Source organism: Salvelinus sp. IW2-2015, linkage group LG15 (assembly GCF_002910315.2).
Source record: "Salvelinus sp. IW2-2015 linkage group LG15, ASM291031v2, whole genome shotgun sequence".
Lineage (NCBI taxonomy): Eukaryota > Metazoa > Chordata > Actinopteri > Salmoniformes > Salmonidae > Salvelinus > Salvelinus sp. IW2-2015.
Genome location: NC_036855.1, coordinates 66,133,353 through 66,156,333, shown reverse-complemented (window position 1 = coordinate 66,156,333; position 22,981 = coordinate 66,133,353). Strand labels below are relative to the sequence as shown.

The following is a 22,981-nucleotide window of genomic DNA, read 5'->3' as shown; positions in this document are numbered from 1 at the left end:
AAAGGTGAGATTTATGTTAACTAAATACTGCTTGTATAGTGTAGTTAGTGGCATAAATATAGTAACAGTGTGGTAAATGTAACGGTTTTCTTCCAGGGGTGAAGGAGAGGACCAAAGTGCAGCGAGGCTAGTGTTAAACATGTTTAATAAAGAACAAGTGAAACACTACAAACAACAATACAAAATAACAAATGTGCAAAAACCGAGACAGACCTATCTGGTGCAGACAATCACAGAGACAGGAAACAAACACCCACAAAATCCCAACACAAAACAAGCCTCCTATATATGATTCTCAATCAGGGACAACGATTACCATCTGCCTCTGATTGAGAACCATATTAGGCTGGACATAGAAACAGACAAACTAGACACACAACATAGAATTCCCACCCAGCTCACGTCCTGACCAACACTAAACAAGCAAAACACATAATAACTCTGGTCAGGACGTTACAGTAAAGTTGGTAATACTTGCTGTTTACTCATGGAATTTGTATTTCAGATCAAAAGATGAATGTGACAGGCAAATATTTAGACAGCAAACTGTTGTTTTAGGATATTTTCTAACCCAGAAACAACAGCTATACATGTTCCTCATATTTATACTTTGATCTGAAATACCAATTAACCTACATGAGTATACTGTAAAAATGACCTACTTTACTTTACTGTCGCAACACTTAATGACACTACCTGTGATGTGGAGAGAGAAAAAAAACGTACCCTTGAACTTGTCATCGAAAAGCAGCTGATACATTTTAACCTTGACTGCTGCTTTTCTTTGCTGAGGCAGCCTCTTCAGTGTTGGCACCAGGTTCATGGCAAAGAGGGTCTCTTCATCCTCCTTCCTGTGAGCATCAGGTTGGGCTGCATCCCTCTCGACGGCTTGGAGGAGCCTCTGCTGAAATTAGTTGAGTGGATCTGGGGGCTGGTACCGCCGATGACGCCTGGTGTGACGTTGTTCCTCTTCGTTTCTCTCCACGGGCCACATGCTGTTCAACGAGGTCCTCAGTGGTCACTTCCGTGAGGTTCATAATAATCTCAGGTGGTCCTAGATCCAGAGGTGCTTCCTCCATTTCATCATCTTCCATGGCTGCACCGGTGGTGGTCATACTCGTGGATGATGTAGACGTTGTAGAGGGTCTTGATGCACRGGTGGGGACAACACTTGTGGATGACYTAGTAGAGGGTKTGGCTGTAAAATTGCCACTCATTGCCCTAGGCWKAATAAATGMATCCAGWAAAMAAAGAATGTGGCAGAAGCGCCAAGGCTGCTGGCCTGAAGCTGCTGACCCAGACCTCTTCTTCTCTTTCTCTGCCCTTCTCTCTCTCTGATACCTGTCCCTGAGTCCTATCCACTTCCCCCTACAGTCTTCTTCTACATAGACATGAACATGATAAGCCAAACCATTACCTAGCATAACTATAGTTATTAGATAGCTATCATGGACATGTCACCGACTGTACACATAGACACACAGACACACACACACATACACACACACGGTTATCTGACCAAATTATCAGGGGTACAGTAGTATCTACCATTTCTATTACTATTTATCTAGCATACACTCACACTCTTTCAAACATGATTATTTGGTAAAGTTATCAGGGGTAGTAACTAGCATGATTTATTTGACTATTTCTTTCACACACACACCTCATTGGCTAGGTTAGCAAGCTAGCTAACGCTAACTAGCCACATCTAGCACAAGCTCACTACTAAACTGACCTGGCAATCCTACTTCACCTATTCAGTTTAAAAAGACCACTAGAGGGCGGATAACTCCACGGAATATACATAAATTACCCTTGTGCGACAATTCGATTCTTGTAGCAAAAACATTTTTTACTGTTTCAGTGGGATTGTTTATAAATACACCTAAACGATTCAAATAATGATCAAATTAGTTATGAAAAGCGTAATGTATTGTTCTTCCACACTTGAATTTGTAACTAATGTCATGCCATAATATCTACATAAAACATAATCTTTGTGATGAAGTAATGATGTTCTAAAAATATGTTTATATCTGAAGCTTTCATCTTTGCATTCACTTCAGTTCGAATTCGAGGTTTTGAGTGTGTCTGATCCGTGTGATCAAGCGATGTTTGTAATTTAGCTCACGCGCTCTGGTTTATATAGAGAAACGTCACATCCGTTGTATACAGACTTCATTCGCTGTCAAGAGGGTGGATGCCCAGCTAGCTGGTAAGTGATGCGCTTATCAACTGTACTTTGATTAAAAACGTTTTATCTGAAAGCTCTTAACAAATTTACTCCCGTTACAAATAACAGTTGTTGTAACAAGGAATAGTACCCTAGTGTCCCAATTGTATTAGGTTTGTTTTTTGTGTTCTAGCTTTTTTTTTTTTTTTATCGTGTCGCAGAGCGCCAGCTACAGTAACGTTACCTAGATAGCTAATGCTAACATTAGTTGTCGATAACTAGCTAGTTAGCTGTGGCCTTTGGGAGTTATGTGGCCGTTCAGTAGCTACTAACCAAAAACCTACAATTTAGCATGAGTTGCAAGAAGTTCTAAGACATTCAAACTATGAATGCTTGGTAGTGAGCTGGCTTTTAGTATTTATTTTAAGATATCTCTGATATAATGTAAATGTGCACTAGCTAACGTTAGCTAGTGTGATTTGATTGATTGGTTTTGAGACATTATTTTTGCAAATATGTTGTCTTTGCCCTTCCAGCGAGGCAATTTCAAGGAGTGTATTTCGAGGGTCAGGGAAGGTAGCTAGCTAGCTAGCCAGCTAACGCTAGGTAACTAAGCTAGGTAAACTTGTCTACGGAAAGGGCAAACATGTTTACAATAGGTATGGAACCCTTCTAATAGTCAATGATATTCTGCCAATTTACAGCCTACTAGTTACTTGGCTGCTAACGTTAGATCTTTGGGTGTGGCTTATGGGGGCTAGTGGTTAAAGCGTTGGGCCAGTAACCGAAAGGTTGCTGGATCGAATCCCCGAGCTGACAGGGTAAAAATCTCCCGTTCTGCCCCTGAACAAGGCACTTAACCCACTGTTCCCCGGTAGGCGGTCATTGTAAATAAGGATTTGTTCTTAACTGACTTGCCTAGTTAAATAAAGGTAAAATAAAACATGCTTTTCCAAACGGGTTGGGGTTGGTTACAGTGATATTTTCTTATGTATTTTGTGTAACTATGTTGCCGAACTTTTTCTCCACTCGAGCCTGACAGGGGATTTCGTTGAAACGTTAGTTTAGGGCGTTAAAAGGCCGTATTAATAGCTTGCAACATAGTGCCCGGTGTGAGTTTCGATGAAACCGGCGTACTGCGCTTGCGGAGATTATGTTGCACCTTCCTGCTAAATAGTGAACAGATTCATAAATACTAGCCTACGAGCTACGTCTATGCATTTTTCTATGCTTCAAAGGTGTTAACTCGGCTCACTTGAACTGACCACACAACCGACTAGTACCAAGCTGGTCGGATTTGAAAGAGGATCACCGATTTATAGTAGGTACATTCTAGTGTGGCTTTTTATAACAACTAGCGAGCCGGATGGGCAATTTTGCGAACTCTTTACTTGAAAGAAAAATCAACCTCCCCACAACTGGTCTTCCGAGCTCATATCTGCTTACTGTAGTTAGATCACGAGCGTAAAGTCAGTAGATAACTAAAGGTATTTAGCCGTGCTAGTATATCTAGGTTGCATTATGTTTCGCTTTCACCAACATTTGCTTGTGTGTTATAGCAAGCTAACCAGTGAGGGACAGCCGGAGCAAGCTTGCTGCATCCTCAGGACGGGAGTAGCCCTTACTATCCGTTGCAGTTGGTAGCTTGCTTGATAGATAACATCAATAATGCTGCACCGTTTTCGATATTCTACATTGATCTGGGTATTGTATGATTTGTTTAATGTTATAGATTTTTGCTTGGGTGGTAATGTTGGATTGAGAATTTGACAAATTTTGCTAAGATATGGGCCAGTAGTACAGTATCGAACAACTCGAATCAAATTGTATTTGTCACGTGCCAAATACGACTTTACCGTGAAATACTTGCTGGCTTAGGAGTCCTTCCCAACGATGCAGTTTAATAATAAAATGATAACTAGGAATAGAATACACAAGAATGGCGATACAATATATACAGGGAGTACCAGATCAATGTGCAGAGAGGTACTTTTGGTAGATATGTACATGAAGGCAGGGTAAAGTGACTAGGCATCAGGATGGATAATAATAAGAGTAAAGAACAGAGCAGCAGCAAATTATGAGTGTTAAAGTGTGTGTGTGGGGGGGGGGGTTTGTGGGAGTGTCAATGTAGTGTGCGTGCTTGTGCATAGGGTCAGTGCAGTTAGTTCGGGTACCATTAGTTGGCTATTTAGCAGTCTTATGGCCAGAGGGTAGAAGCTGTCTTTGCTCCGGTACCATTTGCCCAACGGTAGAAGAGTGAACAGTCTGTGGCTTTGGTGGCTGGAGTCTTTGCCAATTTGGCATTCCTGATATAGTGGTCCTGGATGGCAGGAAGCTCGGCCCCAGTGATGTACTGGGCTGTCCGCACCACCCTCTGTAGCTTTTTGATGTCAAGGGTGGTGCATTTGCCATACAGAGTGGTGATGCAGCCAGTCAAGATGCTCTCGTTGGTGCCGTTGTCGAAGGACCCGAGGGCCCATGCCAAAACCTTTCAGCCCGAGGGGAAAGGGGCGCTGCCTTGCCCTCTTCATTACTGTGGGTGTGTGTGGACCATCCTTAGTGATGTGGACGCCAAGGAACTTGAAGCTCTCAACCCGCTCCACAACAGCCCCGTCGATGTTCATGGGGGCATGCTCTCCCCTCTTTTTATGTATTTATTTCACCTTTATTTAACTTCTTGCCGCACGGATCCCTTTAGCTGGATCATTTTCGTAAACAACCGCTGAATTGCAGAGCGCCAAATAAAAAATTATAATCATGAAATCACAAGTGAAATATACCAAAATATAGCGTAGCTTGTTGTTAATCCACCTATCGTGTCAGGTTTTGAAAAAAGGCTTTACAGCGAAAGCAATCCAAGCGTTTGTGAGTTTATCAATCACTAGACAAAACAGTAAGAACAGCTAGCCTCAAATTAGCATGGTCACGAAAGTCAGAAAAGCAATCAAATTAATCGCTTACCTTTGATAATCTTCGGATGTTTGCACTCACGAGACTCCCAGTTACACAACAAATGTTATTTTTGTAAGATAAAGATTAGTTTTGTAACCAAAAACGCCATTTGGTTTGCGCGTTATGTTCAGAAAACCACAGCCTCGTTCTGGTCCTGAAAGGCAGATAAATTCCAAAAAGTATCCGTAATGTTCGTAGAAACATGTCAAACGTTTTTTTATAATCAATCCTTAGGTTGTTTTTAACATACATAATCGATAATATTTCAACCGGATGGTAACCTATTCAATACTACAGAGAAAGAAAATGTCGAGCTACATCTCTCACGCGCAGGAACTAATCAAAGGACACCTGACGCGTTTTGAAAAATATCGCAAATTTTTCCAAATAAAAGCTTGAAACTATGTCTAAAGCCTGGTCACAGCCTGAGGAAGCCATTGGAAAAGGAATCTGGTTGATACCCCTTTAAATGGAGGGGCAGGCAACGGAACAGGGATTTTTCCAAATAAAAGGCAATTCCGGGTTGGATTTCCTCAGGTTTTCGCCTGCAAAATCAGTTCTGTTATACTCACAGACAATATTTTGACAGTTTTGGAAACTTTAGAGTGTTTTCTATCCTACTCTGTCAATTATATGCATATTCTAGCATCTGGACCTGAGAAATAGTCCGTTTACCTTGGGAACGTTATTTTTCCAAACATAAAAATTCTGCCCCCTAGCTGAAAGAAGTTAACCGGGTAGGCCAGTTGAGAACAAGTTCTCATTTACACCTGCGACCTGGCCAAGATAGAGCAGTGCGACATAAACAACAGAGTTTATCCCATGTGTAACAAACGTACAGTCAATAACACAATAGAAAAACCTGTGTACAGTGTGTGCAAATGAAGTAAGGCAATAAATAGGCCAATAGTGGCGAAGTAATTACAATTTAGCAATTTACACGAGTGATATGTGCAGATGAGAATGTGCAAGTCGAAAAATACCGGTGTGCAAACGAGCAGAAAAATTGGTTGGATGGGATATTTACAGAGGGGCTGTGTACAGCTGCAGCGATCGGTAAGCTGCTCTGACAGCTGATGCTTAGTTAGTGAGGGAGATGTACGTCCAACTTGAGTAAAAAAACAAAACAAAAAAAACAGGGATGTGTGTATATATTTTTAATTGCAATTCATTCCAGTCATAGGCAGCAGAGAACTGTAAGGAAAGGCGGCCAAAGGAGGTGTTGGCTTTGGGGATGACCAGTGAAATATACCTGCTGGAGTGCGTGCTATGGGTGGGTGTTGCTATGGTGTCCAGTGAGCTGAGATAAGGCGGCACTCTGCTAGGTAAAGACTTATAGACGACCTGGAGCCAGGGTGTTTGGCGACGAATATGTAGCGAGGACCAGCCAACGAGAGCATACAGGTCGCAGTGGTGGGTAGTAAATGGGGCTTTGGTGACAGAACGGATGGCACTGTGATAGACTGCATCCAATTTGCTGAGTAGAGGGTTGGAGGCTATTTTGTAAATGACATCGCCGAAGTCAAGGATCGGTAGGATAGTCAGTTTTACTAGGGTATGTTTGGCAGCATGAGTGAAGGAGGCTTTGTTGCGAAATAGGAATCCAATTCTAGATTTAACTTTGGATTGGAGATGCTTAATGTGAGTCTGGAAGGAGAGTTTACAGTCTAGCCAGACACCTAGAATATGTGGGCAACTACAAATACCTAAGTCAGAACCGTCCAGAGTAGTGATGCTAGTCGGGCTGGCGGGTGCAAGCAACAATCGGTTGAAGAGCATGTATTTCGTTTTTACTAGCATTTAAGAGCAGTTGGAGGCCACGGAAGGAGAGTTGTATGGCATTGAAGCTCGTTTGGAGGTTAGTTAAGTGTCCAAAGAAGGGCAAGATGTATACAGAATGGTGTTATCTGCGTAGAGGTGGATCAGAGAATCACCAGCYGCAAGAGCGACATCTTTGATATACAGAGAAGAGTCGGCCCGAGAATTGAACCCTGTGGGACCCCCATAGAGACTGCCAGAGGTCCGGACAACAGGCCCTCCGATTTGACACACTGAGCTCTATCTGAGAAGTAGTTGGTGAACCAGGCGAGGCAGCCATTAGAGAAACCAAGGTTGTTGAGTCTGCCGATAAGAATGCGGTGATTGACAGTCGAAAGCCTTGGCCAGGTCGATGAAGACGGCTGCACAGTACTGTCTTTTATCGATGGCGGTTATGATATCGTTTAGGACCTTGAGTGTGGCTGAGGTGCACCTGTGACCAGCTCGGAAACCAGATTGCATAGCGGAGAAGGTACGGTGGGATTTGAAATGGTCAGTGATCTGTTTGTTCACTTGGCTTTCGAAGACTTTAGAAAGGCAGGGCAGGATGGATATAGGTCTGTAACAGTTTGGGTCTAGAGTGTCTCCCCTTTGAAGAGGGGGATGACCGCGGCCGCTTTCCAATCTTTAGGAATCTCAGACGATATGAGAGAGGTTGAACAGAATAGTAATAGGTGTTGCAACAATGGCGGTGGATAATTTTAGGAAGAGAGGGTCCAGATTGTCTAGCCCAGCTGATTTGTAGGGGTCCAGAATTTGCAGCTCTTTCAGAACATCAGCTGTCTGGATTTGGGTGAAGGAGAAGCAGGGGGGGTCTTGGGCCAGTTGCTTTTGGGGTGCAGAGCTGTTGGCCGGGGTTGGGATAGCCAGGTGAAAGCATGGCCAGCCGTAGAGATGCTTACTGAAATTCTCGATTATCGTGGATTTAACTTTCTCCTATAGTGCACGATCATCGCCTTGGTCTTATTGAGGTTGTTGTCTTTGCGCCACACTGCTAAGTCTCTGATCTCCTTCTTATAGGCTGACTCATCGCCGCCGGTGATCAGACCTACCACGTGTTGTCGGCAAACTTGATGATGGTGTTGGAGTTGTGCGTGGCCACGCAGTTTTGGGTAAACAGGGAGGGCACTAAGCACAAACCCCCTGAGGGGCCCCCGTGTTGAGGGTCAGCGTTTCTGAGGTGTTGTTGCTAGCGCTATGACGATTATGGAATTTTAGGTAATTGTTATGCAAATATGCACTTTTAATTGTCATTTTAAATGTTTTGAGCTTATAATGCCGCTTTGAAAATGATCTACGACATACGTAATGAATAAAACACAGCTTTGGTCACACCAGATTTAAAAAATGAATGGTTTTGACTGCTTGGGACTTTTGGAAATTAAGCTTCTCCTTCCGACTGTGCCATTTTGCTCGTAAAATGATTACCAATTTTACCCACTTCATGTAAAACTTAACTGCTATTGGCTAGTCCATGAACAGCGTTCTCACAGTTATTTCCCCACATTTGTGTGGCTGAATGTTACACACACAAGACACATTCAATCAGTACTGTCCAACTCAACTGACTATCTTATTAAAGGATTTGAATAATCCCTTCATGTGCTACTACAACACAGAGGTCTTTGGTATTGTTGTTGAGCTAAAGGCAGCTTCTATTGCTATGTCTGCCTTCTGTGGTCATGTGGAATGTATTTCCTGTTTGGAGAGAGGGGTGGGGGGAACGTGTGACCTTCTACCGACTATCTTGTTGCTCCACAAGTGATCTGAAGAAGGGGGAAGTTTTTATCAATATAAACATCTCATTTTTGGGCCATTTTATCATTGTGTAATCAGGTTGTCAATGCTGCTGTCTCTGGTTTTGATTATATATTTTTAAAAACTAGGCCAACTACACTGTTATTGGCCTAAATCTGTCACTGAGTTTGAGTATAGACCAGTTGTTGGGCATCTCAGCTCCTCTAGTAAACCAACATTTCCAACACACATATTTGTCACAGCCCCCTCTTTACCCTTGGGTTTCTGTTTGCTTTGAGCTTGTCACATTTTAAGACATTGCATTATTGGCTGTCATCCAAAGCTTGATGAGATATTCAACTTAACAGTAGTTTGTTTTACTGCATGCAGATTAAAGAAATCATCCTCTATGGAGATTGACTTGACTTTAACCATGTTTTTATGCAAGTAAAGTCATACTGTATAATAAATAAATAAAATCATAACAGCTGTGATGGAAACAGGAAAATTAGGTAAAATTGTTTGAAATGGTGACATGACGCTGTAAGGTTGGCACAACTGTATTTGGGGAGTTGCTCTCATTCCTCAAGCTCTGCTAGGTTGGATGGGGAGTGTTGCTGCACAGCGATTTTTTTTTTCAGGTCTGATGTTCGATCAGGTTCAAGTCCGGTCTCTTGCTGGGCCACTCAAGGACGTTCAGAGACTTGCCCTGAAGCCACTCCTGCATTGTCTTGGCTGTGTGCTTAGGGTTATTGTCCTGTTGGAAGGTGAACCTTCGCCCCAGTCTGAGAACCTGAGCGCTCTTCATCAAGGTTCTCTCAGTACTTTGCTCTGTTTGTCTTTGCCTCGATCCTGACTAGTGTCTCAGTCCTTGCCGCTGAAAACATCCCCACAGCATGTTGGTGCCACCACCATGCTTCACCGTAGGGATGGTGCCAGGTTTCCTTCAGACGTGACGCTTGGCATTCAGGCCAAATAGTTTAATCTTGGTTTCATTAGACCAGATCTTGTTTCTCATGGTCTGAGTCCTTTAGGTGCCTTTTGGCCAACTCCAAGTGGGCTGTCATGTGCCTTTTACTGAGGAGTGGCTTCCATCTGGCCACTCTACCATGAAGGCCTGATTGGTGGAGTGCTACAGAGATGGTTGTCCTTGTGGAAGGTTCTCCCATCTCCACAGAGGAACTCTGGAGCTCTGTCAGAGTGACGATCGGGTTCTTGGTCACCTCCCTGACCAAGGCCCTTCTCCCCCGATTGCTCAGTTTGGCCGGGCGGCCAGCTCTAGGAAGTGTCTTGGTGGTTCCAAACTTCTTCCATTGAATAATGATGGAGGCCACGGTGTTCTTGGACCTTCAATACTGCAGAAATGTTTTGGTACCCTTCCTCAGATCTGTGCCTCGACACAATCCTGTCTCGGTACTCTATGGACAATTTCTTTGACCTCATGGCTTGGTTTTTGCTCTGACATGCACTGTCAGCTGTGGAACCTTATATAGACAGCTGTGTGCCTTTCCAAATCATGTCCAATCAATTTAATTTACCACAGGTGGACTCCCAAGTTGTAGAAACATCTCAAGGATGATCAATGGAAACAGGATGCACCTGAGCTTAATTTTGAGTCTCATAGCAAAGTGTCTGAGTAATTATGTAAATAAGGTATTTCAGTTTTATTTTTAATACATTTGCAAACAAATCTAAACCTGTTTTTGCTTTGTCATTGCTGAGGATATTTTATTTCATAAATTTTAGAATGAGGCTGTAACGTAACAAAATGTGAAAGTGAAGGGGTCTTAATACTAGCCTAATTTTCACCTGGATTTGTTTGCCTGTAGAGAGAGGACTTTGTCAGACTGCGTCTTTCTAACACTTACTGAGAAGCTCTGGTTTGTTGCATCATGTTCGACATAGATAAACCCTCTTATCGCAGATATCCCTGTTGATTTATGTCACAGCTCTGTTGCTATGGAAATAAATGCATTGCTCTGCAGATTTCTTTGTCTGTGTACACTCTTCCTGACCACTGATCCAACGCCTGACTAGCCGTGTCCCAGACCATGGACCAGTTGTTAGTTTTTGTTGTCAGTGTAACTAATGTATTGATCAGCAGATCCCTTTTTAATTTTGTTTCCTGTTACGTGTGAGAGAGTCAGCTCATGAGCCCAATAGTCACAAGATATCTATTTTTGCCTTTTGTCTCATGGCTTTGTCTATTCTTTCAACTAACTGGACGAACCAGAGTGATATTTCCATTAACAAAGCATTCTAGTGTTGCTCATGCTGCAATGCTTAGAATATGCTGTTCTCTCAGACTCATCAGAGTTTAGAATGTCACAATGGAATCTTTGATGGTGGTTAGGGGGAGGGGGGTGTAATGAATCCCAGATGAACAGGAATGATTCTAGTGTTCCATGTTTTTTTTGTTTTCACCTAATTCTGGCTATGAAATATAGGACTACCACTACAATGTAAGGTAAGCATGAAGTGTTTTTTTTTATTTTTTTTTGATGGCAGCTTTTAGCAAAGTGGCAGGACTTTTGTTTTGCAATTGTGTGTCTGATTGGTGGCCCCCGAGGGCTAGTTTCTCAGATGAATTCCTAGATCCTGAGGGAAGCAGCACTCTCAAGAATGTCATAGAAAAAACAGGTGTAGCAGGAAGGAACGCCTAATGTTACCCAGGTTTGAACCTCTTGAAAACTACCCCTAGAAAGACAGTAACCAGGTCACATTTCAAACCGTATTCCCTTCCCCTTGGGTGTTCACAGATCTGAAATAGCTTGATAGATGATTCGTTCCATCTAGTCCCTCCAATCAGCTAGGTTGAGGGTCTGACATAATCCTTCAACTACCAATGTCTTTCAGACATGTGCAGGCTGGGGCTACTGGGTCAGAAATGAAGCCGTGGAAGTTATCCTCACTTGCCTCATCCTGTATTTCTCAATAACATATATTTAAACCTCTGTGCCCTCTAATCAGTGCTAACCCTAAATGAGATTTCTCTCGAGACCAAACAATTCATTCTTGCTCTATTCCCATACAGTAGGCTAAGTAGACTACATCAAATTAAACAGCAATAGTATTTTTTTTATGTCAGGAGAATGATTTCCATACATTATCTGTGCTTCATATTTGTAGAAAGTAAATGTTAGGCATGGTACTGTACATTTGTGGCTTTTCTGTTTATTGGCAGAAAAATCACATTGATGAATAGGCCTCATGCATGCCACATTGCCTAGGCTCTGACAGTGGTAGTGCCAATAACAACTTTCAAAATGTCTGAAAGAGAAGTCCTAGGACTCTGTCTTTTTGTGGAGCTTATACGTAGGCAGAGTAAGTGTCAACAACATCTCTTCCTAGGATATTAACAGTTTCCTGATACCAATACAGATGAATTAGGCCTATTCCTAAACAGCTTATACTTACTGATACCTTTTGAACAATAAATCCTACTTCATGTGTGTCTGGGCATCATTCCAGCTATTGAAAATCAAAGGCTAGAGCTGTCATTCATTTTCAGGTCAGGCTTAGTACAAGATGTTACAAGGCTATTTTTCCCCTTTGACTTATCCATGGACTGCTCAAATCTAGGCCAAATAGAAGGTACAACATTTGTTTCTCAGGAGGCAATTCCATTTGTCAGACACATAGCTAGTCTTGACCTCATAGCGTTCTTGGTCTTAAAAATATAGTATTCTTGGGAATTGATCATTCATTGACGATGTTTTGATAAGTTAGCCTAGCTAGCAGCAGGGAATCTTTCAGAATGCACAAGGTTCATATCAAGCAAAATTCATGATTCCCCAATGACCTTTTTTTTGTAGTTACACATACTTAAGATGGTTACATAACACAAATATACAGTGGCAACAAAAAGTATATGAACCCTTTGGAATTACCTGGATTACATCAAATTTGATCTGATCATTTAAGTCACAACAATAGACAAACCTAGTGTGCTTAATTCTTAGGGATCAAATCCCGTTAACGGGATCAATTTGACAACATCCGGTGAAATGGCAGAGCGCCAAATTCAAATTAAATTATTAGAAATATTTAACTTTCATACAATCACAAGTGCAATGCACCAAATTAAAGCTTTACTTCTTGTTAATCCAGCCACTGTGTCAGATTTCAAAAAGGCTTTACGGCGATAGCAAACCATGCTATTATCTGAGGACAGCACCCCATCAAACAAACACAGACAATCATATTTCATCCCACCAGGCGCGACACAACTCAGAAATAACGCTATAATTCATGCCTTTGAAGAGCTTCTTCTGTTGGCACTCCAATATGTCCCATAAACATCACAAATGGTCCTTTTTTAAACATCACAAATGGTCCGTCGTTTATATCTTCAAAATGTCCATTTATTTGGCGCGTTTGATCCAGAAAAACACCAGTTCCAACTCGCTCAACATGACTACAAAATATCTAATAAGTTACCTGTAATCTTTGTCCAAACATTTCAAACAACTTTCCTAATACAACTTTAGGTATTTTTTTTAACGTAAATAATCATAAAAATTTAAGACGGGATAAACTGCGTTCAATAGCAGATAAAAACAAAGTGGAGCGAGCTTTCAGGTCGTGCGCCCCAACCACAACAGTACACTAGACTCGACCCTCGTTCTGAACAGCCCTACTTCTTCATTACACAAAGGAAAAACATCAACCAATTTCTAAAGACTTGACATCCAGTGGAAGCGATAGGAACGGCAAGCAAGTGCCTTAAATCTAGATCCACATAGAAAACCCATTGAAAAGTCACCTCAACAACAACAAAAAATCCTGGTTGGTTTGTCCCCGGGGTTTCGCCTGCCAAATAAGTTCTATTATACTCAGACATCATTCAAACAGTTTTAGAAACGTCAGTGTTTTCTATCCAAATCTACTAATAATATGCATAGCCTAGCTTCTGGGCCTGACTGGCAGGCAGTTTACTTTGGGCACGCCCTTCATTCGGACGTGAAAATACCGCCCCCTAGCCTAGAGGTTAAACTAATAACGCACAAATTATTGTATTCAATGTAGACAAGAAAAATACATAATTTAAACATTCACAGTGTAGGTTGGAAAAAGTATGTGAACCCCTAGGCTAATGACTTCTCCAATAGCTAACTTGAGTCAGTCGGCTAATTTTTTAAATTTTTATATTATATTTGTAATAATGACAATTACAACAATACTGAATGAACACTTATTTTAACTTAATATAATACATCAATAAAATCAGTTTAGCCTCAAATAAATAATGAAACATGTTCAATTTGGTTTAAATTATGCAAAAACAAAGTGTTGGAGAAGAAAGTAAAAGTGCAATATGTGCCATGTAAGAAAGCTAACGTTTAAGTTCCTTGCTCAGAACATGAGAACATATGAAAGCTGGTGGTTCCTTTTTAACATGAGTCTTCAATATTCCCAGGTAAGAAGTTGTAGGAATTATAGGACTTTCTCTCTCTACCATTTGTATTTCATATACCTTTTGACTATTGAATGTTCTTATAGGCACTTTAGTATTGCCAGTGTAACAGTATAGCTTCCGTCCCTCTCCTCGCTCGAACGAGGAACACATCGACAACAGCCACCCTCGAAGCAGCGTTACCCATGCAGAGCAAGGGGAACAACTACTCCAAGTCTCAGAGTGAGTGATGTTTGAAACGCTATTAGCGCGCACCCCGCTAACTAGCCAGCCATTTCACATCGGTTACACCAGCCTAATCTCGGGAGTTGATAGGCTTGAAGCACAGCGAAGAGCTTCTGGCAAAATGCAGGAAAGTGTTGTTTGAATCAATGCTTACGAGCCTGCTGGTGTCTACCATCGCTCAGTCAGACTGCTCTATCAAATCATAGACTTAATTATAACATAATAATAACACAGAAATACGAGCCTTAGGCCATTAATATGGTCGAATCCGGAAACTATCATCTCGAAAAACAAGACGTTTATTCTTTCAGTGAAATACGGAACAGTTCCGTATTTTATCTAACGGGTGGCATCCATAAGTCTAAATATTCCTGTTACATTGCACAACCTTCAATGTTATGTCATAATTACGTAAAATTTGGGCAAATTAGACGGCCCAAACTGTTGCATATACACTGACTCTGCGTGCAATGAACGCAAGAGAAGTGACACAATTTCACCTGGTTAATATTGCCTGCAAACCTGGATTTCTTTTAGCTAAATATGCAGGTTTAAAAATATATACTTCTGTGTATTGATTTTAAGAAAGGCATTGATGTTTATGGTTGGAGCAACGATATGCACCGCATCAATTATATGCAATGCAGGACACGCTAGATAAACTAGTAATATCCTCAACCATGTGTAGTTAACTAGTGATTATGATTGATTGTTTTTTATAAGAAGTTTAATGCTAGCTAGCAACTTACCTTGGCTTCTTACTGCATTCGCGTAACAGGCAGGCTCCTCGTGGAGTGCAATGTAATCAGGTGTTAGAGCATTGGACTAGTTAACCGTAAGGTTGCAAGATTGAATCCCCCGAGCTGACAAGGTTAAAAATCTGACATTCTGCCCCTGAACGAGGCAGTTAACCCACCGTTCCTAGGCCGTCATTGAAAATAAGAATGTGTTCTTAACTGACTAGTTAAATAAAGATTAAATAAAGGTGTAAAAATAATAATAATAATAATCGGCCAAATCGGTGTCCAAAAATACCGATTTCCGATTGTTATGAGAACTTGAAACCGGCCCTAATTAATCGGCCATTCCGATTTAATTGGTCGACCTCGAGTTTGGTTGAGGTGATTGCTGCAAAAAGGAGGGTCAACCAGTTATTAAATCAAAGGCTTCACATACTTTTCCCACCCTGCACTGTGAATGTTTACACTGTGTGTTCATTAAAGACATGAAAACGTATAATTGTTTGTGTTATTAGTTTAAGCAGACTGTGTTTATCTATTGTGGCTTAGATGAAGAGCTGATCAAATTTTATGACCAATTTATGCAGAAATCAAGGTAATTCCAAAGGGTTCACCTCCATTTTCTTGCCACTGTAGCATTGTAATACGTCTCAGATGGACACCCCATAAATCCAGGCTGCGCAGTCAGTCTCTAGTATGGGGGATGGTGAACTGAGGGTAATGGACTGTCATAAGGGGCTTCCAGAGGGGAAATCTCAACCTGCTGTATCCTGGGAAACCAGTGCAAGCCTGCTCTCAGCTATTTTCCTCCCTGTGAGTCTGTCAGAGGGGCTAAAGTTCTTCGGCACTGCGACTGATTTCCTTCATATGGATTCTGGAGAGTTCATTTCTTTTGTAGATGACATAGAACAACCATGCTTCAGTATGTATTAAGCTATGCAATTGTATTTTCAACGCTGTGTGCGCTGAACTGACATGCATGATTGTTTCTGACACTCCATTGTTCAGATGAAGGGTTATTAAATTGACTAAAATTCTCAACTCAAACAGCGCTGTGTAGCCTACTGTACTTGCTGGTGATGTAATTCAAAGCTCAGGATGTGACTTTCCATTGCTCCTGTTTTTACCATGTAATGTTATTAAAACAAAATCCGACAACCCCATAGAACAGTTGACCTATTTACGTAGTCTGCTTGTTGTGTGTTCTAGAAATATTATTCTTGAGGTGCGTTCAATTTGCGGGAGCCATAGGGAGGGAAACATGTATTCTGACAAGCAGTCATTGCACAACAGTTCTTAATGCAATTGCGGGAAGACACTTTTGAAGCAGTTTTGGCCTTTGTTAAAAAAGAGGGGGATCCCATTTGCTACTATGGGTGTGAACGTTAAAAGGAAATTGGGACCCTTAACGTTAAAAATCCCAAACTGAAATAATGTTTTTATTATTAATTTAAATTGCAGTGTAGTTAGACTAACATGGAAAATATGTTTTTTGATAACTAAACGATAGGCTATAAAGGCCTGGGGAAATTTGAGGACTGTTACGCGAATGCAGTAAGCTAAGGTAAGTTGCTAGCTAGCATTAAACTTATCTTATAAAAAACAATCAATCAATGACTGTCATTGCTCCAATGTGTACTTAACCATAAACATCAATGCCTTTCTTAAAATCAATACACAAGTATATATTTTTTAACCTGCATATTTAGCTAAAAGAAATCCAGGTTAGCAGGCAATATTAACCAGGTGAAATTGTGTAATTTCTCTTGTGTTCATTGCACGCAGAGTCAGGGTATATGCAACAGTTTGGGCCGCCTGGCTCMTTGCGAACTAATTTGCCAGAACTTTACGTAATAATGACATAACATTGAAGGTTGTGCAATGTAACAGGAATATTTAGACTCATGGATGCCACCAGTTAGATAAAATACGAAACGGAATAAACGTTTTGTTTTTGAGGTGATAGTTTCCGGATTAGTCAAAGGTACAGTGGGGCAAAAAAGTATTTAGTCAGCCACCAATTGTGCAAGTTCTCCCACTTAAAAAGATGAGGCCTGTAATTTTCATCATAGGTACACTTCAACTATGACAGACAAAATGAGAAGAAAAAAAATCCAGAAAATCACATTGTAGGATTTGTGATGAATTTATTTGCAAATTATGGTGGAAAATAAGTATTTGGTCATAACAAAAGTTTATCTCAATACTTTGTCATTGCCAACAAAGGTATATAACAGAGGTCAAACGTTTTTCTGTAAGTCTTCACAAGGTTTTCACACACTGTTGCTGGTATTTTGGCCCATTCCTCCATGCAGTCTCCTCTAGGGCAGTGATGTTTTGGGCTGTTGCTGGCAACACGGACTTTCAACTCCCTCCAAAGATTTCTATGGGGTTGAGATCTGGAGACTGGCTAGGCCACTCCAGGACCATGAAAATGCTTCTTACGAAGCCACTCCTTCATTGCCCGGGCGGTGTGTTTGGGATCATTGTCATGCTGAAAGACCCAGCCACGTTCCATCTTCAATGCCCTTGCTGATGGAAGGAGGTTTCACTCAAAATCTCACGATACATGGCCCCATTCATTTCTTCCTTTCACGGATCAGTCGCCCTGGTCCCTTTGCAGGAAAACAGCCCCAAAGCATGATGTTTCCACCCCATGCTTCACAGTAGGTATGGTGTTCTTTGGATGCAAATCAGCATTCTTTGTCCTCCAAACACGACGAGTTGAGTTTTTACCAAAAAGTTATATTTTGGTTTCATCTCATATGACATTCTCCCAATCTTCTTCTGGATCATCCAAATGCTCTCTAGCAAACCAGACGGCCTGGACATGTACTGGCTAGCAGGGGACACGTCTGCACTGCAGGATTTGAGTCCCTGGCGGCGTAGTGTGTTACTGATGGTAGGCTTTGTTACTTTTGGTCCCAGCTCTCTGCAGGTCATTCACTAGGTCCCCCGGTGGTTCTGGGATTTTTGCTCCACGTTATTGTGATCATTTTGACCCCACGGGTGAGATCTTGCGTGGAGCCCAGATCGAGGGAGATTATCAGTGGTCTTGTATATGTCTTCCATTTCCTAATAATTGCTCCCACAGTTGATTTCTTCAAACCAAGCTGCTTACCTATTGCAGATTCAGTCTTCCCAGCCTGGTGTAGGTCTACAATTTTGTTTCTGGTGTCCTTTGACAGTTCTTTGGTCTTGGCCATAGTGGAGTTTGGAGTGTGACTGTTTGAGGTTGTGGACAGGTGTCTTTATACTGATAACAAGTTCAAACAGGTGCCATTAATACAGATAACGAGTGGAGGACAGAGGGCTCTTAAAGAATTACAGGTCTGTGAGACCAGAAATCTTGCTTGTTTGTAGGTGACCAATAACTTATTTTCCACCATAATTTGCAAATAAATTCATCACAAACCTACAATGTGATTTCTGGATTTTTTTTCTTCATTTGTCTGTCATAGTTGAAGTGTACCTATGATGAAAATTGCAGGCTCATCTTTTTAAGTGGGGAGAACTGCACAATTGGTGGCTGACTAAATACTTTTTTGCCCCACTGTATATGGTTTAGAGAAATAGTCAACGCGTTGTAAAACTTGCGGCTGAACTTGAAAGGGGTTCCTTCGTTATTTTACCGTTCATGTCTTCATAGAGAATGTCTGATCTACTTCAAATAAGTCTGTGTTTCGCGGAGGAGCAGACTGACAGGGGACCATGCAGACAAGCTCTGCTTTCTGCACTACAACCTAAAACTTCTTTAACTGGGAATATTGAAGACCAATGAAAGCTGGTTGTTCGTTTTAACATATGTTCTCATGTTATTTGAGACATTGATTTTTATTTATTTATCATATTAAGTTAAAATAATTGTTCATTCAGTTTTGTTGCAATTGTCATTATTACAAAATGTGTGTATTATTTATTATTATTTATTTATTTATATATATATTATGTGTAATATATATATATATATATATATTTATATATATATATATATATAATATATATAATATATATATATATAATAATATATACACAGTGGGAGAACAAGTATTTGATACACTGCCGATTTTGCAGGTTTTCCTACTTACAAAAGCTGTAGAGGTCTGTAATTTTTATCATAGGTACACTTCAACTGTGAGAGACGGAATCTAAAACAAAAATCCAGAAAATCACATTGTATGATTTTTAAATAACTAATTTGCATTTTTGCATGACATAAGTATTTGATCACCTACCAACCAGTAAGAATTCCGGCTCTCACAGACTGTTAGTTTTCTTTAAGAAGCCCTCCTGTTCTCCACTCATTACCTGTATTAACTGCACCTGTTTGAACTCGTTACCTGTATAAAAGACACCTGTCCACACACAAACAGATTCCAACCTCTCCACAATGGCCAAGACCAGGAGCTGTGTAAGGACATCAGGGATAAAATTGTAGACCTGCACAAGGCTGGGATGGGCTACAGGACAATAGGCAAGCAGCTTGTGAGAAGGAAAACAACTGTTGGCGCAATTATTAGGAAATGGAAGAAGTTCAAGATGACGGCATCAATCACCTCGGTTTGGGGCTCCATGCAAGATTTCACCTCGTGGGCATCAATGTCATGAGGAAGGTGAGGATCAGCCAGAACTACACGGCAGGACCTGGTCAATGACCTGAAGAGAGCTGGGACCACAGTCTCAAAGAAAACCATTAGTAACACACTACGCCGTCATGGATTAAAATCCTGCAGCGCACGCAAGGTCCCCTGCTCAAGCCAGTGCATTCCAGGCCTGTCTGAAGTTTGCCAATGACACTGGATGATCCAGAGGAGGAATGAGGAGTGAAGTCATGTGGTCTGATGAGACAAAAATAGAGCTTTTTGGTCTAACTCCACTCGCCGTGTTTGGAGGAAGAAGAATATGAGTACAACCCCAAGAACCATCCAACCGTTAAGCATGGAGGTGGAAACATCATTCTTTGGGGATGCTTTCTGCAAAGGGACAGGACGACTGCACCGTATTAGGGGAGATGGATGGGCCATGTATCGCGAGATCTTGGCCAACAACCTCCTTCCCTCAGTAAGAGCATTGAAGATGGGTCGTGGCTGGTCTTCCAGCATGACAACGACACGAGCACACAGCCATGGCAACTAAGGAGTTGGCTCCGTAAGAAGCATCTCAAGTCCTGGAGTGGCCTAGCCAGTCTCCAGACCTGAACCCAATAGAAAATCTTTGGAGGGAGCTGAAAGTCCGTATTGCCAGCGACACGCCCCGAAACCTGAAGGATCTGGAGAAGATCTGTAGGGAGGAGTGGGCCAAAATCCCTGCTGCAGTGTGTGCAAACCTAGTCAAGAACTACAGGAAACGTATGATCTCTGTAATTGCAAAGAAAGTTCTGCTACCAAATATTAAGTTCTGCTTTCTGATGTATCAAATACTTATGTCATGCAATAAAATGCAAATTAATTACTTAAAAATCATACAATGTGATTTTCTGGATTTTTGTTTTTAGATTCCGTCTCTCATTGTGAAGTGTACCTATTTTGTTTTATAATATTACAGACCTCTACATGCTTTGTAAGTAGGAAAACCTGCAAAATCGGCAGTGTATCAAATACTTGTTCTCCCCACTGTATATATATATATATATCTATATCTATATATATATATCTCGACCGATTTAAATCGGTATCGGTCGACCTCTGTGTACCACTGTTTTCTGCCTGCCCTCTCTCACTCTCTCGCTGGCTTGCCTGGGGCGTATTCATTACGTTACTTATATGTAAGAAAACAGAATGAAATGGAAAGGGACCTACCTGAATTTGTCCAATAGAAACCTGTTTTATTTGCAAAATGTTGCAACTGTTTGGACTAATCAAATGTATTTATATAGCCCTTCTTTACATCAGCTGATATCTCAGTGCTGTACAGAAACCCAGCCTAAAACCCCAAATAGCAAGCAATGCAGGTGTAGAAGCACGGTGTCTAGGAAAAACTCCCTAAAGGCCAAAACCGAATGATTACACCCCTGCTCTTTCTCTTCGCTGATGATGCAAGTCTGTGTTCAGTCTTCGGTCTGTTGTGTGTAGAATATCATATTCAGTCTCCTCCTTTCCAAAAACAGTGTCTTAGGAGTCGATTCCTAGTGGAAATGGGAGTCGAATGGGAGGCGACGTACAAGGAGTCAAGGAATACATTTTTATTTTTGTGGTCGACTCTCCACCACTACGTCGTCGTCGTTAACAGTTGGGAAAAATAGCAATGAAAGGCAAGCAACAGCAGCGAAGTCCTGTATGGCAATACTTTGAGAAGGAAATGCAAACTTTGCGGAGTTGGAATTGAGATACAGTAATGGTAGTACAGGTGAAACGCTTAACCATCTGAAAGGGAATCTCCGTTAGATCCAAACCGTTTGCAGCAGCACAGCTGCCTTGTGAATTCACATGGATATACAGTGCTTTCCGAAAGTATTCAGACCGCTTGACTTATCCCACATTTTGTCATGTTACAGCCTTATTCTAAAACGGATTAAATAAAACAATTTTCTCAGCAATCTACACTCAATACCCCATAATGATAAAGTGAGAACAGGTTTTGCGAATTTATTAAAAAGAAAGTACAGATACCTTATTTACCTCAGTACCAGTCAAATGTTTGTACACCTACTCATTCAATGTTTTTTTAATTTAATTTTTTACATTATATAATAATAGTGAAGACATCAAAACTATGAAATAGCACACATGGAATCATGGCGTAACCAAAAAAGTGTTAAGCAAATCAATATATTTATATTCTTCAAAGTAGCCACCCTTTGCCTTGACAGCTTTGCACACTCTTGGCATTTTCTCAACCAGCTTCACCTGGAATGCTTTTCCAACATTCTTGAAGGAGTTCCCAGATATGCTGAGCACTTGTTGGCTTTTCCTTAACTCTGCGGTCCAACTTATCCCAAACCATCTCAATTGGGTTGATTTGAGGAGGCCAGGTCATCTGATGCAGCTCTCCTTCTTGGTCAAGTAGCCCTTACACAGCCTGGAGGTGTGTTGGGTCATTGTTCTGTTGAAAAATAAATGATAGTCCCACTAAGCGCAAACAAGATGGGATGGTGTATGGCTGCAGAATGCTGTGGTAGCCATGCTGATTAAGTGTACCTTGAATTCTAAATAAATCACTGACCATGTCACCAGCATGGCACCATCACACCACCATGTTTCACGGTGGGAACCACACATGCGGAGATAATCCGTTAACCTACTCTGCGTCTCACAAAGACATGCCGGTTGGAACCAAAAATCTCAAATTTGGGCTCATCAGACCAAAGGACAGATTTCAACTTGTCTAATGTCCATTGCTCCGGTTTCTTGGCCCAAGCAAGTGTCTTCTTATTGGTGTCCTTTTAGTAGTGGTTTCTTTGCAGCAATTCAACCATGAAGGGCTGATTTCAGTCTCCTCTGAACAGTTGATGTTGATGTCTGTTGCTTGAGCTCTATGGAGCATTTATTTGGGCTGCAATATCTGAGGCTGGTAACTCTAATGAACGTATCCTCTGCAGCAGAGGTAACTCTGCGTCTTCCATTCCATTGGCGGTCCTCATGAGAACCAGTTTCATCATAGCGTTTGATGGTTTTTGCGATTGCACTTAATTTCAACTACTTCGAATGTTTATTCTTCCCGGCTTGACTGACCTTCGTGTCTTAAAGTAATGATGGACTGTCGTTTCTCTTTGCTTATTTGAGCTTTTCTTGACATAATATTTCCTTGGTCTTTTAGCCCAATTTGTATCTTCTATATACCACCCCTACCTTGTCACAACACAACTGATTTGTCTCAAACGCATTATGAAGGAAAGAAATACAACAAACATTTTAACAAGGTGCAGCTGTTAATTGAAATGCATTTCAGGTGACTACCTCCATGAAGCTGGTTGAG

General features: G+C 41.3%; 1 protein-coding gene across 1 annotated transcript in view; it reads left to right on the top strand.

Moving 5' to 3' along the window:
- The first annotated feature begins 3,371 nt into the window (after positions 1–3,371).
- LOC111974470 (granule associated Rac and RHOG effector protein 1) overlaps positions 3,372–22,981 on the top strand; it is a 55,291-nt gene continuing 35,681 nt past the window's right edge. The window contains exon 1 of the mRNA XM_024002176.2: positions 3,372–3,497. The gene's annotated coding sequence lies outside the window, so the exon portion shown is untranslated. The remainder of the gene's footprint in view (positions 3,498–22,981) is intronic.